Source organism: Dendrobates tinctorius, unplaced genomic scaffold, assembly GCF_039654945.1.
Source record: "Dendrobates tinctorius isolate UK_male_01 unplaced genomic scaffold, ASM3965494v1 ptg000170l, whole genome shotgun sequence".
In the NCBI taxonomy this organism is placed as follows: Eukaryota; Metazoa; Chordata; class Amphibia; order Anura; family Dendrobatidae; genus Dendrobates; species Dendrobates tinctorius.
Genome location: NW_027361837.1, coordinates 3,035,386 through 3,051,393, shown reverse-complemented (window position 1 = coordinate 3,051,393; position 16,008 = coordinate 3,035,386). Strand labels below are relative to the sequence as shown.

The 16,008-nt window shown below is 46.1% G+C and overlaps 1 protein-coding gene across 1 annotated transcript in view; it reads right to left on the bottom strand.

Moving 5' to 3' along the window:
• Positions 1-16,008, bottom strand: part of SLC12A4 (solute carrier family 12 member 4) — a 423,457-nt gene that overhangs the window by 368,952 nt on the left and 38,497 nt on the right. The window lies entirely within an intron of this gene.

The window sequence follows — 16,008 nt, the reverse complement described above, 5'->3', positions numbered from 1 at the left end:
AAGCTGGACTGCAATATAAAAAATATAAAAAAAACACAATTCTTGAATTGCTGGTTCTTGTTCACTTTGCCTCCTAAAAATGTAAATAGAAAGCAATCAAAAAATTTGATGTCCTCAAAAATGGTATAAATGAAAATATCAACTCGTACCGCAAAAAACAAGCCACAACATGACCATTAATCGAAATATGGAAAAATTATAGCTATCTAAATATGGCAATGTCAAGAAATAATAAAAAAAAGCGCCTTAGTGTGTGACAGCAGCCAAAACTTATATAAATCTGGAATGACTGTAATCACACCGGCAAAGAATAAAGTTGCTTAAATCACTTATGCAGCACAAGGTACGGCGTAAAAAAATTACTGTAAACCAATTCTTCACCTGTTGTTGATTTGTTAATTCTGCCTCCCAAAGCTCGCACGTTTATCCTGCACTCTACAATGATCGCTTACACCTGGCTTTTGTGCAAATCTCTGAAATACATGATTCAGATGGAACGCCAGATGGTAGATTCCCTATAATGAGACAGAGGCACTGATGACGTTGTATGACCTGTGATCAAGTGGTGTCCATCTTTTTAGATGTGCACAGAAGCACAATCTGACAGTTTTGAGCGCCTCTGAAAAGAAGACAAATGCTTAACAGAGGCCAGATGGAGTCCAGAGTAGCTCTGCAGCCTCGATATAGTGAATGGATCCCTTCAGGGGTTTAATCTGAAATCGCGTCACTTGGAGATTTAGATGGAAACCACGATGCAAGTGCTCAGCATAGAGAGACGGATAAATATGATCCAAAACGTTATGTAAAATGTTCAACTCAATTCCGCCCCCCCTACCCCCCCAAAGAAAGCAAGTCTCCACTCAGGTTCAACGGTTAACAGAAATATGGGGGCTTACACGTTACTTGTAGCAAAAGGATCTGTAGAAGTGCTATAGCTCCTTGCCCCACCAAAAGAAATCCAACAAATTCTGCTCTTCCAAATACAAATGCCCCCTCCCTTCTGAGCCCCAATGTGCGTAAACCACATTTTGCGTCCACATGTTTGGCATTTCTATAGTAATGAGAGCCTGCCTAATTTACAGGTGTGTGTCTCCAGAAAAATGAGCTGGGCACAATGTAGTGGTGACTACAACGGCAGTTTGCAGTTCACTTGCCAACATCCACAGCTTCTTGTTTCTGGAGAATACATATTTTGAGTCAAAAATCATCACTACACTTGCAAATAAATTCGCAGAGGGGTCTAATTTCCAAAATGGAGTCACTTGAAGGGGAAATTATGCTCCTCTGTCACTTAAGGGCTCTGTACATGGAGTCAGCAAACTAATCCACAATAATTTGTTCTCAAAGAGTCAAATAGCGCACCATCATTACAGAGTTGCGCTATGTTGCTAAGCAGTACTGTACAGCAACATAAAGGGTATTGCCACTTTCAGCAGAACTGTCTAACATTTTAGGACGATTTTTACCCATTTCCCTGTGAGAAAATGTAAAATCTGGGGCTAAAACAATATTTTGGTGGTAAAAATGCAATCGTTTTTTCTTCACTGCCCAGTGGCATAAAATTCTGTGACACACCTGTGGTGTCAATATGATCACTGCACCCCTAGATGAATTCAATGAGAGGTAGATTGTAAAATGGGGGAGTCTTCTGTTCTGGAACTCCAGGGGCTCTGTCAATGGTACAGGGTACCTTCAAACCAATGCAGCAAAATTTGCGCTGTAATATGGTGCTCCTTCCCTTCTGAGCTTTGCACTGTGCCTCAGAAGTAGTTTTTGACCACTTATGGGGTATCTGTGTACTCAGAAAAAATTGCGGAACAAATGGCACCATTTGTTGACTGGCTGCTGATTAGCTATTTTATCAGTCCTGGTATTGTTCTACTATCTTTGGGAAACAAAGGCACAATGTTTGAAAGTTTGTCAATATGTTGAAGACCCATTGATGCTCTGCAATATGAAGGACAATCTATGCATGATGTTTGAACACTCCAGCAGTGAGGGATGGCCTCCTTCCACCTTCCCCCAAGCCTGTGGTGGAATGTGTGAATTAGAAGTTGTGAGCTATAAAAAGGAGGCCCTGCCTGTGTTCCCAGAGACTCTACATTACAGTAGTCATGGCATCCTGGCTCCAACTGAAGAAATACAGAGCTGCTTCACTGACCATAACTGAATCCTCAAAGACGTTTAGAGAATCCAGGTTGGGACTATAAAGTCACAAGGCCTCATGCATCAATGGATTGTCAGCTTCCTAAGCTAGTCATTACTTCCTCACAGTGGGGGCCAGCCAAAAACGGGAAGCCACTGGTGGGGGTATTCAGCCCTGGAAGCAGCTCGAAGCACGGCGAGTGAGCAGAAAGGTGAGACTCTTTATTTTGCACCATCATGGGCATTTGCTGGGACTGTTCTACAGTGCCTTGCGAAAGTATTCAGCCCCCTGGAACTTTTCAACCTTTTCCCACGTATCATGCTTCAAACGTAAAGATACCAAATGTAAATTTTTAGTGAAGAATCAACAAGTGGGTCACAATTGTGAAGTTGAACGAAATTTATTGGTTATTTTATATTTTTGTGGAAATTCAAAGACTGAAAAGTGGGGCGTGCAATATTATTTGGCCCCTTTACTTTCAGTACAGCAAACTCACTCCAGAAGTTCCTTGTGGATCTCTGAATGATCCAATGTTGTCCTAAATGACTAATAATGATAAATATAATCCACCTGTGTGTAATCAAGTCTCCGTGTAAATGCACCTGCTCTGTGATAGTCTCAGGTTTCAGTTTGATGCACAGAGAGCATCATAAAGACCAAGGAACACAACAGGCAGGTCCGTGATACTGTTGTGGAGAAGTTTAAAGCTGGATTTGGATAGAGAATGATTTTCAAAACTTTAAACATCGCAAGGAGCACTGTGCAAGCCATCATATTGAAATGGAAGGAGTATCATACCACTGCAAATCTACCAAAACCCGGCCGTCCCTCTAAATTTTCATCTCAAACAAGGAGAAGACTGATCAGATATGCAGACAAGAGGCCCATGATGACTCTGGATGAACTGCAGAGATCTACAGCTGAGGTGGGACAGTCTGTCCATAGGACAACAATCAGTCGTACACTGCACAAATCTGGCCTTTATGGAAGAGTGGCAAGAAGAAAGCCATTTCTCAAAGACATCCATAAAAAGTGTAATTTAAAGTTTGCCACAAGCCACCTGGGAGACACGCCAAACATGTGGAAGAAGGTGCTCTGGTCAGATGAAACCAAAATCGAACTTTTTGGCAGCAATGCCAAATAATATGTTTGGCATAAAGGCAACACAGCTCATCACCCTGAACACACCATCCCCACTGTCAAACATGGTGGTGGCAGCATCGTGGTTTGGGCCTGCTTTTTTTCAGCAGGGACAGGGAAAATGGTTAAAATTGATGGTAAGATGGATGGAGTCAAATACAGGACCATTCTTGAAGAAAACCTGTTGGAGTCTGAAAAAGACCTGAGACTGGGACGGAGATTTGTCTTCCAACAAGACAATGATCCCAAACATAAAGCAAAATCTACAATGGAATGGTTCACAAATAAAACGTATCCAGATGTTAGAATGGCCAAGTCAAAGTCCAGACCTGAATCCAATCGAGAATCTGTGGAAAGAGCTGAAAACTGCTGTTCACAAACGATCTCCATCAAACCTCACTGAGCTCAAGCTGTTTGTCAGGGAAGAATGGGCAAAAATTTCAGTCTCTCGATGTACAAAACTGATAAGAGACATACCCCAAGCGAGTTGCAGCTGTAATCGCAGCAAAAGATGGTGCAACCAAGTATTACGTTAAAGGGGCCGAATAATATTGCACGCCCCACTTTTCGACTTTCCACAAAAATTTAAAATAACCAACAAATTTCTTTCAGCTTTACAATTGTGTCCCACTTGTTGTTGATTCTTCACCAAAAATTTACATTTGGTTTCTTTATGTATGAAGCATGATGTGTATGAAAAGGTTGAAAAGTTCCAGGGGTCCGAATACTTTCGCAAGGCACTGTATATGCTATTTTGTGTTGGCATTTCAATAAATTGCCCCACTGTTTTACCTTCACTCTCTGTTGTCCGAGTAGCGTTCTGCCCACGGGGAGAGAACTAGCGTTTAGTGGTATAAGCCGTGGTATATGCAGTCATTCTTAAGACAGCTGGGCCAGTGGACGAGAGTACCCACTAACCCTGTATCTCTACACCATTCAAAAATAAAAAATATTGGTTTAAAGTAACAATTTTGTGAAACATTTATGTTCATTTTTTTCACATTCCAAAAATTTATGAGAAGCACCTAAAAGGGTTAATAAACTTCTTGAATATGGTTTTGAGCACTTTGAGGGGGGCAGTTTTTAGAATGGTGTCACTTTATTGTATTTTCTGTCATATAGACCCCTCAGTCACCTCAAATGAGGGGATCCCTAAAAAAAAAAAAAAAAAAAAAGAAGTTTTGTTTTGTAAATTTTATTGGAAAAATGAGAAATCGCTGGTCAAATTTTAACCATTACAACTTCCTACGGAAAAAAATGGTAATTAGACCTACCGGTAATTGTGTTTCCAGGAATCCATCCTGACAGCACACTGGAGGACATCCTTCTCATCCGCAGTGGGACAGGAAACCAGGAGAGTTCAAAAGGATCCTCCCCCTACCATCCCTCAGTGATCTCACAAAGTAACACATCTGGATGGATGCAAACAGTCTTTATTTACACCAACATTCTTCATACACAAGTTACATCACAGTTGTATGGAAAGTATTATCGGGAGGGATCTAACAGTGCTGTCAGGATGGATTCCTGGAAACACAATTACCGGTAGGTCTAATTACCGTTTTCCAGGTCACCACCTGACAGCACACTGGAGTAGTACCAAAGTATATTGGTCCTAGGGTGGGACTACTGAATGGAGTACGTTTCTCCCAAAAGTAAGCTGTGTGGATGCTATGTCTACACTGTGTTCCAAATTATTATGCAAAAAGAGTTTAGGAGTGATAAGGTTAGAATTTTTTTGTTTGTCATTTAAACTCATTGATGGTGACGTGTCAGGGCTCTTTATATCACTGAAAGCAATTGCAGATACCTGTGCAAATTAGTTTGGCAGGTGTGTCCAAATAAAGGCAAGACTACTTAAGAAGGCTGTTCCACATTATTAAGCAGCCTACATTTTTTGCCAAAATGGGAAAGAAAAAGGATGTGTCGGCTGCTGAGAAGCAACAAATTGAGTATTTAGGTCAAGGCATGACTACAATCAACATTGCCAAGACACTTCATCGTGATCATCGCACAATCAAGAAGTATGTAGCTGATTCCCAGCACACACGTGTGCGTGCTAAGGAAAAATTGAGGACTCTTTCCAACAGGCAATTGCGTCAGATTAAAAGAGCAGCTGCAAAAATGCCTTGTCATAGCAGTAGACAAGTTTTTGAAGCTGCTGGTGCCTCCAACGTCCCCCGAACAAGATGATGCAGGGTCCTTCAGAGATTTGCAGCTGTGCGTAAGCCATCCTGTCGACCACTTCTATCCACTGCACACAAGCAGAAACGGCTCCAGTGGGCCAAACGATACATGAAGACTGACTTCCAAACTGTTTTGTTCACTGATGAGTGCCGTGCAACGCTCGATGGTCCAGATGGATGGACTGGAGGATGGCTGGTTGATGGACACCCCATGAAAATACGGCTACGGCGCCAACAAGGAGGAGGTGGAGTAATGTTTTGGGCTGGAATCATGGGGAGAGAGATTGTCGGCCCCTTTAGGATTCCTGAAGGGGTAAAGATGAACTCAATAATCTATGTGGAGTTTCTAAAACAGCACTTCCTGCCATGGTTCAAGAGGAAGAACCGTGCTTTCCGCAGCAAGATCATTTTCATGCATGATAATGCACCGTCTCATGCTGCAAATAACACATCTGCATCTTTGGCAGCTATGGGTATAAAAGAGGACAAACTTATGGTGTGGCCACCATCTTCCCCTGACCTCAACCCCATTGAGAACCTCTGGAGCATCATGAAAAGGAGTGTCTATGATGGCGGGAGGCAGTTCACATCTAAGCAACAGCTCTGGGAGGGTACTCTGTCCACATGTAAAACAATTGAAGCACAAACCATCCAAAAACTGACAAATTCAATGGACGAGAGAGTTCAGAAGCTTCTTTCGAACAAGGGGTCCTATGTGCAAATGTAACATCACCTAGAATAAAGTTGAGACTTGAAAACTGTTTGATTTCATTTTGTAATAAGCTGATAATGCTTATAATTTCACAATTGACCATTTTTTTGTTCAAAATAAAAATAAAGGTTGAAAACTCTGCTGTGCATAATAATTTGGTTCATGCATTTTGAGTGTTTCTTATTTTTAAAAATATACTGTTTTCAGAGGCAGTTTGTTCAAAAACATTGCAATTATACTAGAATATTAGATGACTGGAAAATAACAATGACTGCAATTCATATAGGTAATTTAGAGAAAATATGAGGAAATATTTTTTGCATAATAATTTGGAACACAGTGTAGTTTATAGTGCTTGGAGAAAGTTCTAAGACTGGTCCAAGACGCTGCCCTGCAGATCTGTTCTGCCGAGGCTCCCCCCCCTTTCTGCCCATTAAGCGGCCATGGCCCTGGTTGAGTGGGCTCTAAGGTTCCCAGGGGGAATCTGACCCTGTGATCTGTATGCTATGCTATTAGTGGATCTAATCCACCTTGCTATTGTTGATTTTGACGCCTTCTTCCCATTGTTGGGGCCTCTGTATTGGACGAAGAGGTTGCTATCCTGCCTCCAGGGTCTGGTTGCGTCCAGGTACCTGAGTACAGTTTCCCTTACGTCCAAATTATGGTAGGTTCTTTCCCTGCTATTCTTGGGAGACTGGAAAAAGGAAGGGAGTACTACTTCCTGGTTCATGTTAGAGTTTGAGATAACTTTGGGCAAGAAAGCCGGGTCGAGTCTTAGGACTAAACGGTCACTAAACACCTGTAAATAGGGGTCTTGGGTTGATAAGGCCTGCAGTTCTCCTAACCTTTTGGCTGAGGTGACTGCCACTAGAAAGGCTGTTTTGAGAGAGATTACCGATATTTATCTCTGCCCCTAGCTGATATGGTTGTTTGCATAGCGTATTGAGGACTAGGTTAAGGTCCCAGGGTGGTATGCTCTTCTTTATTAAGGGTTTAAGCCTTTTCACCGATCTCGAGAACCGTGCTACCCATGGGTGTGATGACAGAGCCGTGTCATAGAACACGCTCAAGGCTGCTATCTGCACTCTCAGAGTGCTGGGCCTAAGGCCCTTTCTGAACCCTTCCTGCAAGAAATCAAGTATCTTCGGGATGTTGGGCTGGTCAGTTCCGACTGTCGCCTCTCCACAAAAGCTGCAGAACTTTTTCCAGATCTTGTTATATATCGCCGCGGTCACGGGTTTCCTACTGGCTTATAAGGTGAAAATAACTTCGTCCGATAGACCCCTTGCTCTTAGGACCTGCAGTTCAGGATCCAGGCTGACAACTGGAAAGCCTCTGGTCTTTGATGTAGGACCGGGCCCTGATGGAGGAGGTCTTCTCTTCTTGGAAGGAGAATGGGTTCCTCGTCCGCTAATTTCCTGAGTAGGGGAAACCAACTTCTTCTTGGCCAGTAGGGAACCACCAGTATGACTCTGGCTCTGTCCTCGCAGATTTTTCTGAGGACCCGTGAAACGAGGGCTAGGGGCGGGAAGGCGTACAACAGACCCCTGCTCCAGGATTGTGATAGAGCATCTATTCCCGCCGGATCTCCCAGGGGGTTCAGGGAGTAGAAGGTCCTGAGCTTTGTATTCCATTTGTCCACGAACAGGTCTATTGTCGGTTGTCCCCAACGATCGCACAGGCTGCAGAACACTTCGTCGTTGAGCTCCCAGCCTGTCACAGTTATCCTTTTCCTGCTGAGGAAGTCTGCGATCTGGTTCCGGGAGCCCTCGAAATGCACGGCCGAGATTGAGAGGACCTCCTTTTCTGCCCATCTGAAAATCTGATCCGCTAAGCCCTGAAGTGCTGGGTGTCTTGGTCCGCCCTGGTGACGGAGAAAGGCCACTGTTGTGGTATTGTCTGACATAATTTTGACGTGTCTGTTCTTCACGTGAGACCCGGTGACGAGCAGTACTTTCCAGACTGCATGCAATTCTCTGACGTTGGAGGACCTGTTGCTGTCCTCCGGACTCCATCGCCGCTGGTAGTACCTCCCTGCGACATGTCCGCCACAGCCGAATAGACTCGCATCCGTTGTTACTACAACCTCAGGAGACTGAACCCATGAGACACCCCTCTTTAGGTTTCTCAGAATGGTCCACAATAGCGATCTTCTGGCTCGGGGGGTCAACAGTATCTTGCTGCCAAGTGAGCTCTGCCTTCTTTCCCAGGACGCTAGGACTGTGCGTTGCAGGTCGCGGGAGTGGAACTGACTCCATCTGACACAGGAAATGCATGAAGTCATCAGCCCCAGGACTCTCATTGCGTCCCTGATCGATACCCGATTCTTTGAGAATTGCCGGATCTTCTTCGGCATCATGGTCTGCTTTTCGGTTGGTAGATAAGACATTCTTCTTTCTGAGTCTAGCATGACCCCCAAGAATTTTATTTTGGGCTTGGGTACAAGATCTGACTTCAACCAATTTACGATCCATCCTAAACTCTGCAGCGTGGAGATCAAGGACTGACAGTTGGCCCTGAGCTGGCCTGCCGAATCGGCTATAATTAGGAAGTCGTCTAGGTACGGGACCACCAAGATGTTCCGGTCCCTTAAGTAGGCCACAACCTCTATTATTTTTGTGAAGACTCTCGGGGCTGACGCAAGGCCGAAGGGTAGGCAGCAAAACTGATAATGGTAAATCGTGCCGTCCCTTTCGACCGCGAATCTGAGGTACTTTTGGTAATCCGGGTGGATAGGGACATGATAATACGCGTTTTTTTTTTTTTAGATCTAGCGTGCACATTACTGCTCCCTTCCCCAGGAGTGGAATCGTAGATCTTATTGATTCCATTTTGAAGCGTCTGTATGTTACCCATTTGTTTAGGGGTTTGAGGTTTATTATGGTTGTTTTCCCCCAAGGGTTTTTTTTATTGCGAAGAGGCCTGAGTAGTGTCCTCTGCTTTCTTCCTTGGTGGGAACTGGAGCAATTGCTCTCATGAGTAGGAGATCCTGAATGTCCAACCACACCTCTAGTACCCAGGGCCTGGAGGTAATTTTCTGCCACTCTCCCGCAAACTTGAGCAATCGCTCCCCTACTCTGGTGGCGTCATTTTTTTCGGGAGCTGGACCCAGGGCCGGAAAAGATGTTCTCTGTTCCTATTTCTACCCTCGCCCCCTTTGGGGTAGCTCCATCGACCCGACTTGCCCTTCCCCCTGTAGTCCGTTCTCTGGTTGTAACGGGGTCTACGAAAGGGCTGATATCTCTTACGCTTCTCTTCAGGGAACCCCTTCTTTTCATCTGATGCTTTTTCCAGGATGTCATCGAGCACGGGCCCGAAGACCCTGCCCCCCGAGAAGGGAATTGAGCACAGTTTATTTTTTGATTGCATGTCGCCCCAACTTTTAAGCCAGATAGCCCTTCTGGCTGTGTTGGACAAGGCCTGGCTCCTGGCCGTGAACCTAACCGATTCTGCCGATGTGTCGGCCAAAAACCCAGTAGCTAACTTAAGTAAAGGGAGGGACTTCAGAATGGTTTCCCTCGGGGTTCTATCTGACAGAAGCTCCTCCAGGTCATCTATCCATAGATGCATGGAGCGTGCTACTGATGTTGCAGCTATATTCATTTTTATGACTGCTGCTGAGCTTTCCCAGGCCCTTTTTAAGAGCCCATCTGCCTTCCGATCTAGGGGTTCCTTCAAGCTTCAGGAATCCTCGAACGGAATTGCCGTCTTCTTTGACACCTTTGCTACAGGGATGTCTATCTTGGGGACCTCCTCCCAGACTTTGACCTCTTCCGGGTCTAACGGCAGACATAACCTTAAGTCTCTGGGGATAGTTAACCTTTTTTCTGCCTCCTCCCATTCCTCCAGTATCATCGCCCGTATGTGGGTATTTACTGGGAAGACCATTGAAGTCTGGGGGGGCAACCCTCCAAACATTTCGTCCTGAATTGAGAGGGAAGGAGGGGGTTCCTCGATCTGCATAGTTTGCCGTACCGCCCCCAATAGTTCATCTGTATCCCCAGACGAAAACAGATATTTCCTTCCCCTTTCCAGGTGCTCTCTGATCTCCTCCTCCTCTGCGTCTGACTCGGACAGAATGTCTTCAGACGACGTATCCGATTCCCTCTGTCTCTTCCTGGATAAGTGGGGATTCGCCTGCGGGGTCTGGGAAGTGGCTAGACCGGATACAGAGGCCTGTACTTCCTCCACGATTATCGCTCTCATGTTAGACATGAAAGTATCCTGCTCCTCCCCTACTATACGCTTTGCACAAGCGCCACAGAGGGTCTTTTGCCACGTGTCCTTTAGCTTCTTAGAGCAAACCGGACACTTCTTATCCTTCCGCTTAGGATCCTCTCTCTCAGAGGTGGAGGCTCCCCCCTAGAACATATAAAATACGGGTTCTGTGGGGGTTTATCATTATGGGCTCTGCAGTGACCTCTTCAGAGGTTACTCACGTGACCCTGGCTCTCTGCTCCCGTCTCCGTCTTCTGGTCCTCCATTGGTAATGGTGGAGATCGCCGCTGTCTGTTGGCCACTGTGGAGACACAGACCTGTAAGTGGTGACGGGCCTCCTCCCTGGCCCCCCGGAGCAGAGCCTGCGTACCACCTTGTCTGCGCTGTTGATCCGTTCCTACGGACGCCTGCCCACTTCCCTGGTGGGCCTATGCCGATGTGGTACCGGGTGGTCGCTGACAGCGGGCTTTGCGGCGACGCGACCGGAAGTGACGCGTCCCCGGCTGATGACGCGCCCCCGGCCTACGACGCGCGCCCTGCTCCTGCCGGAAGTAACGCGCCCGTTCTGTGATGCGCACCCCGGCCTGCGCGTCTGGATGGGGGCGACTGCTGCGGCGCCCTCGGACTTCTTCCCCACTATGTCACGCGCCTGCTGTATGCCTCTGACTCCGGGCACGGCGACGAGTTCTCCGGGGCAGGCGGGTGCGGCAGCTGTCGGTGAGCCGCTTGTGGGCTCAGTCGGCTCCCAGAGGCGGTCTAGCGGTGGTGGCGTCCAGAGTCAAGAGCCCCCGTCAGGAGGAAGCGACTCTGCATCCGGGAGCAGCGCTACACCGGAATAGCTGAGGGACCCTCTGTCGGGTGTCAGCTGCAGATCTCTCCAGGTAGGAAGGGAAAAGGCTGGGCCCCCCCGATCCTGACCATCTGCATGGAACGGTCGGATATTCCTCTCGTCGTTCCTATCCGCAGTGGGACAGGAAAAACACTGAGGGATGGTAGGGGGAGGATCCTTTTGAACTCTTGTGGTTTCCTGTCCCACTGCAGATGAGAAGGACGTCCTCCAGTGTGCCGTCAGGTGGTGACCTGGAAAAAAAAAGTTTAAAAAACTGTGCTGATATTAAGGAGACATGTGAGAAATGTTATTTATTAAAGGGAACCTGTCAGCAGGATTCTGCTGAATAACCTACAGATACTGTCAGGTTGGAGCCATTATACTGATTAAAATTTTCAGTTTTGAGCTAATGATATGCTCGTGCTTCGAGGCGGCCTGAAGGGAGGGTTGTGGAGCTCCGATTATGTACTCATCAGCATGGCTTCTGACAGGTCACTGATCCCTTGGCGACCTGTCTCCTAGTTTACATAATGAATATCTAATATATAAAGCTCAAGTGTGTGTGTGTCTCCCCGGGATAGGCATCCACACCGTCGCAGCTACAGCCACAAAATTTGGCACAGTCACACGTCTGGACCCCGAGAGCGTCCTAAGCTATGTTGTGAGGCGAAATTTTAACCCCGCGCGTTCCAATTCACCAAACAATTTTGCCCCTATCTACATACTGGGGAAAAAGTGTGTGCGTATCAAGCCCCGCCCCTCATTATGTCACAATGGTTGCCATGGTGACGCTGATGTCATCATAGGTTGCAAGCCCCGCCGCTCATTATGGTGTCATAATGGTTAACTATGGGATGGAGGATATGTGATGGGTATATGGGCACTGGACTATGGGATGGCGGACATGTATGATGGGTATATGGGCACTGGACTATGGGATGGAGGATATGTATAACGGGTATATGGGCACGGGACTATGGGATGGCGGATATGTATGATGGGTATATGGGCATGGGACTATGGGATGGAGGATGTGTGATGGGTATATGGGCACTTGACTACGGGATGGAGGATATGTATGATGGGTATATGGGCACGGGCCTATGGGATGGTGGATATGTATGATGGGTATATGGGCACGGGCCTATGGGATGGTGGATATGTATGATGGATATATGGGCACGGGACTATGGGATGGAGGATAATTATAATTTGCTATAACTAACCACAGTTAGTTACTATGCCCGGGCAGCGCCGGGCTCTTCAGCTAGTTATAGATAATTTTTTTTAAAAATCACCTTCAGCAGGCAGCCGGTGACTCCTGTGCTGCAGTATGATCACATCTATAATGTGTATTTAACCCTTTCGCACCAGAGCCTGTTTTTGCCTTCGTGATCGGGCCAATATTCACAATTCTGACCACTGTCACTTTATGTGGTCACAACTATGGAACGCTTAAACGTATCCCAACTATTCTGAGACTGTTTTTTCGCGACATATTGTATTCATGATACTGCTAAAATGTATTCGATATGACTTGCATTTATTTCTCAAAAAAAAAAAAAATAGGAAATTTGGCAAAAACTTTAGAAAACTTCACAATTTTCTAAATTTTCATCTTCATGCCCTTAAACCAGAGAGATGTGTCATACAAAGTTGATAATAAATAACATTTCCCACATGTTTACTTTACATCAGCACAATTTTTGAAACAATGTATTTTTTGTTACGAAGTTAGAAGGGTTAAAAGTTGATCAGCAATTTCTCTTTTTTCCATAAAATTTACAAAACCATTTTTTTAGGGTCCACGTCACATTTGAAGTGATCTTGTGGGGCCCGTATGACAGTAAATACCCAAAAGTGACACCACTCTAAAACCTGCCCCCTTCAAGAAGTTTATTAACCCTTTATGTGCTTTACAGGAACTGAAGCAATGTAGAAGGAAAATGCTCAGCTACTTACCAGTAGCGGTGTTTTTCAGGAGCCCATGACAGCACCACGAGAGAGGGGATCCGCCCTTCGGGGACAGGAAACCTACAGACATAAAAAGGGCGGCACTCTCTCCCACTTCAGTTGGATTACAGAGCATGAGAGGACCTCCCTGGTTAGTAGCAACTTAAATACGTACAGTCGACTACATGTCTCTACTACTGTGACTAATTTTTTTTAAAAAAGGTAAAGGTGCTGACCCAATATGTGAGAGCAGAGGGAGGGAATGTGAAGGTGCTGTCATGGGCTCCTGAAAAACACCACTACCGGTAAGTAGCTGAGCATTTATTCAGTCGCCATGACAGCACTACAAGAGATTTACAGGAGATGAAGAGAACTCTAGGGAGGGATAGCTGCCTCAAGCACCTTTCTCCCAAACGTGAGGTCGGCGGACCCACCTAAATCTAATCTATAGTGGTTGAAAAAAGTTGATGGAGAGGACCATGTGGCCGCCTTACATATGTCCTCGATGGATACTTCCGATCTCTCTGCCCAGGATGTTGCCATGGCCCGAGTAGAGTGCGCTCTTATGCCTTCCGGAATATCCAACCCACCTGCTGTATAAGCAAAAGAGATAGCCTCCCTAATCCACCTAGCTAGGGTGTTCTTGGACACTCTTAAGTCCTTTCCTAGCTCCCTGAAAGGATACAAATAGGGCATTTGTCCCTTTTCCATGGCTCCGTGGCCGAAATGTAACTATGAAGGCACAGTCTTACATCAAGGGAATGGAGCTTCTGCTCGGACAGGTTAGAGGGGTTCGGGTAGAAGGATGGGAGGACTATTTCTTGAAGCCTGTGAAATTTCGAGGCGACCTTGGGTAGATATAAGGGGTCTGGCTTCAAGGTGACCCCATCTTCCCCAACCTGGGAGTACGGTGGTATTCTAGAGAGGGCCTGCAGGTCACTAACCCTCCTGGCTGATGTTAGGGCAACCAACAGGGCAGTTTTGAATGATAGGATCTCAAAGGGGGGACTCTGTCCAATATGTGACGAACGGCCCACCGCCGTTCGTCCAAATACCGAGGCGACTAACGAGGGTCCCGCTGCCACCAAAACGCGACGGACAGCGGACCCTGTGTCACCACTATGTCACAGTCCCACCACTGACACGGGTGTATCAGCGGACGGAGGGGCGAGACACAATGTCGGCACACGGCTATCACAGGCACAGTTGGGGCTTATCTTAGTTATCCCACCACTGGCACCATGTGACCAAAATATCCAGCAAGCTACTCTCGCTCTACAATTTGCCGCAGGGGGAGTTTAATTTGGATGCCCCGCCACTGCTATCAATCTTCCAAGTACTGCGGGGATTTATGTATATCCCACTTTCTCAGTTCCACTTTGGAACTCGCAGCTCTCCGGCGCCCCCCTTACCCTCAGGTCAGTCAGAGAACTGCACCTAGGATAATTAGTCGCCGGACGGGCTGCCTGTTGTGAACCGGCAATTAGGCTTCTGCAGTAAGGGAATTATCATGTGCTGTGGCCGCAGCCCCTCATTCAGCTATAGAAGACCCTTCTGGACTGCCAGCAAGCCGCAATAGCCGTGCACAACGTGCTGCCACCAGTCACGGTTACTTAATTCACAGTGTTAAATTAAGAGGGTCCGTGGCAAACCCCTTGAATTAGTAGCGATTATCTATCAAAGGCGTATAGTTCGATTCTTAGAGCATAGAGACAGAACTAAATAATTTTATCATTTATTCCCCGAAAAAGTAGGGCAGTGGTTACAGATAAAAGTTGCTATAAAATTGAGACATAAAATATGTACAGTACAAACATAAAATAAAGGGATTAAAAAACAGAGGTACACTCACGGTTGTTCATGACTCGTTAGGCAAACCCATGCGGCTGAGAAAGAAGGCGGAGCCACACATCTCCACTCATCGGGAGTTCTTGTCAGCACGAGGATTGGAGCTCTTCTGAGCTGGTTTTGCCAAGGGAATGCCTTATAGGCTTTGCTTTGTGACATCACAGAGAGATGCATTCTGGGTTGATCCCACCTCTCTCATCCAAGTTATGTTTTGGCTACAAAACTAACATTAGCTATAACTTTATGGGAGAAGCTGGTATGGACTCATCAGTGGTATCATGTTTCCCAGCGTAATGAGCCCATCAAGAAAACATCAAACATCTATGCGATATGACCGTCCATTTGGGCGCAAATCATATCTCAGGTATAACTCGGGCGGCACGGTGGCTCAGTGGTTAGCGCTGCAGCCTTGCAGCGCTGGGGTCCTGGGTTCGAATCCCACCAAGGACAACATCTGCAAGGAGTTTGTATGTTCTCCCCGTGTTTGCGTGGGTTTCCTACGGGCACTCCGGTTTCCTCCAACATTCTAAAGACATACTGATAGGGAATTTAGATTGTGAGCCTCATCGGGGACAGTGATGATAATGTGTGCAAAACTGTAAAGCGCTGCGGAATATGTTAGCGCTATATAAAAATAAAAGATTATAAATAAAAGATTATAAGTGCTGATAAGACTAAGTTGAGGTCCCATGGGACAGGCTATCTTTGATGATGGGTCTGGATCTTGCTGCTGCTTTAATGAATCTTGCCACCCAGTAATTGCTCGCTAAATTACAGTTGTAAAAGGCCCCTAGCGTGTATTTGTGGCCAGACCCATCTCCAACCCTTTCTGAAGAAATTCTAGAATCTGATCAATTCGAGTTTTCTGACCGACTTTTGCTCCTGATACTGCCAAAAACCTTTTCCAGATTCTAGCATAAATATTTGTTGTGGAGACTTTCCTACTTTTTAGGAGGGTATTAACTAGCCCGCGGGA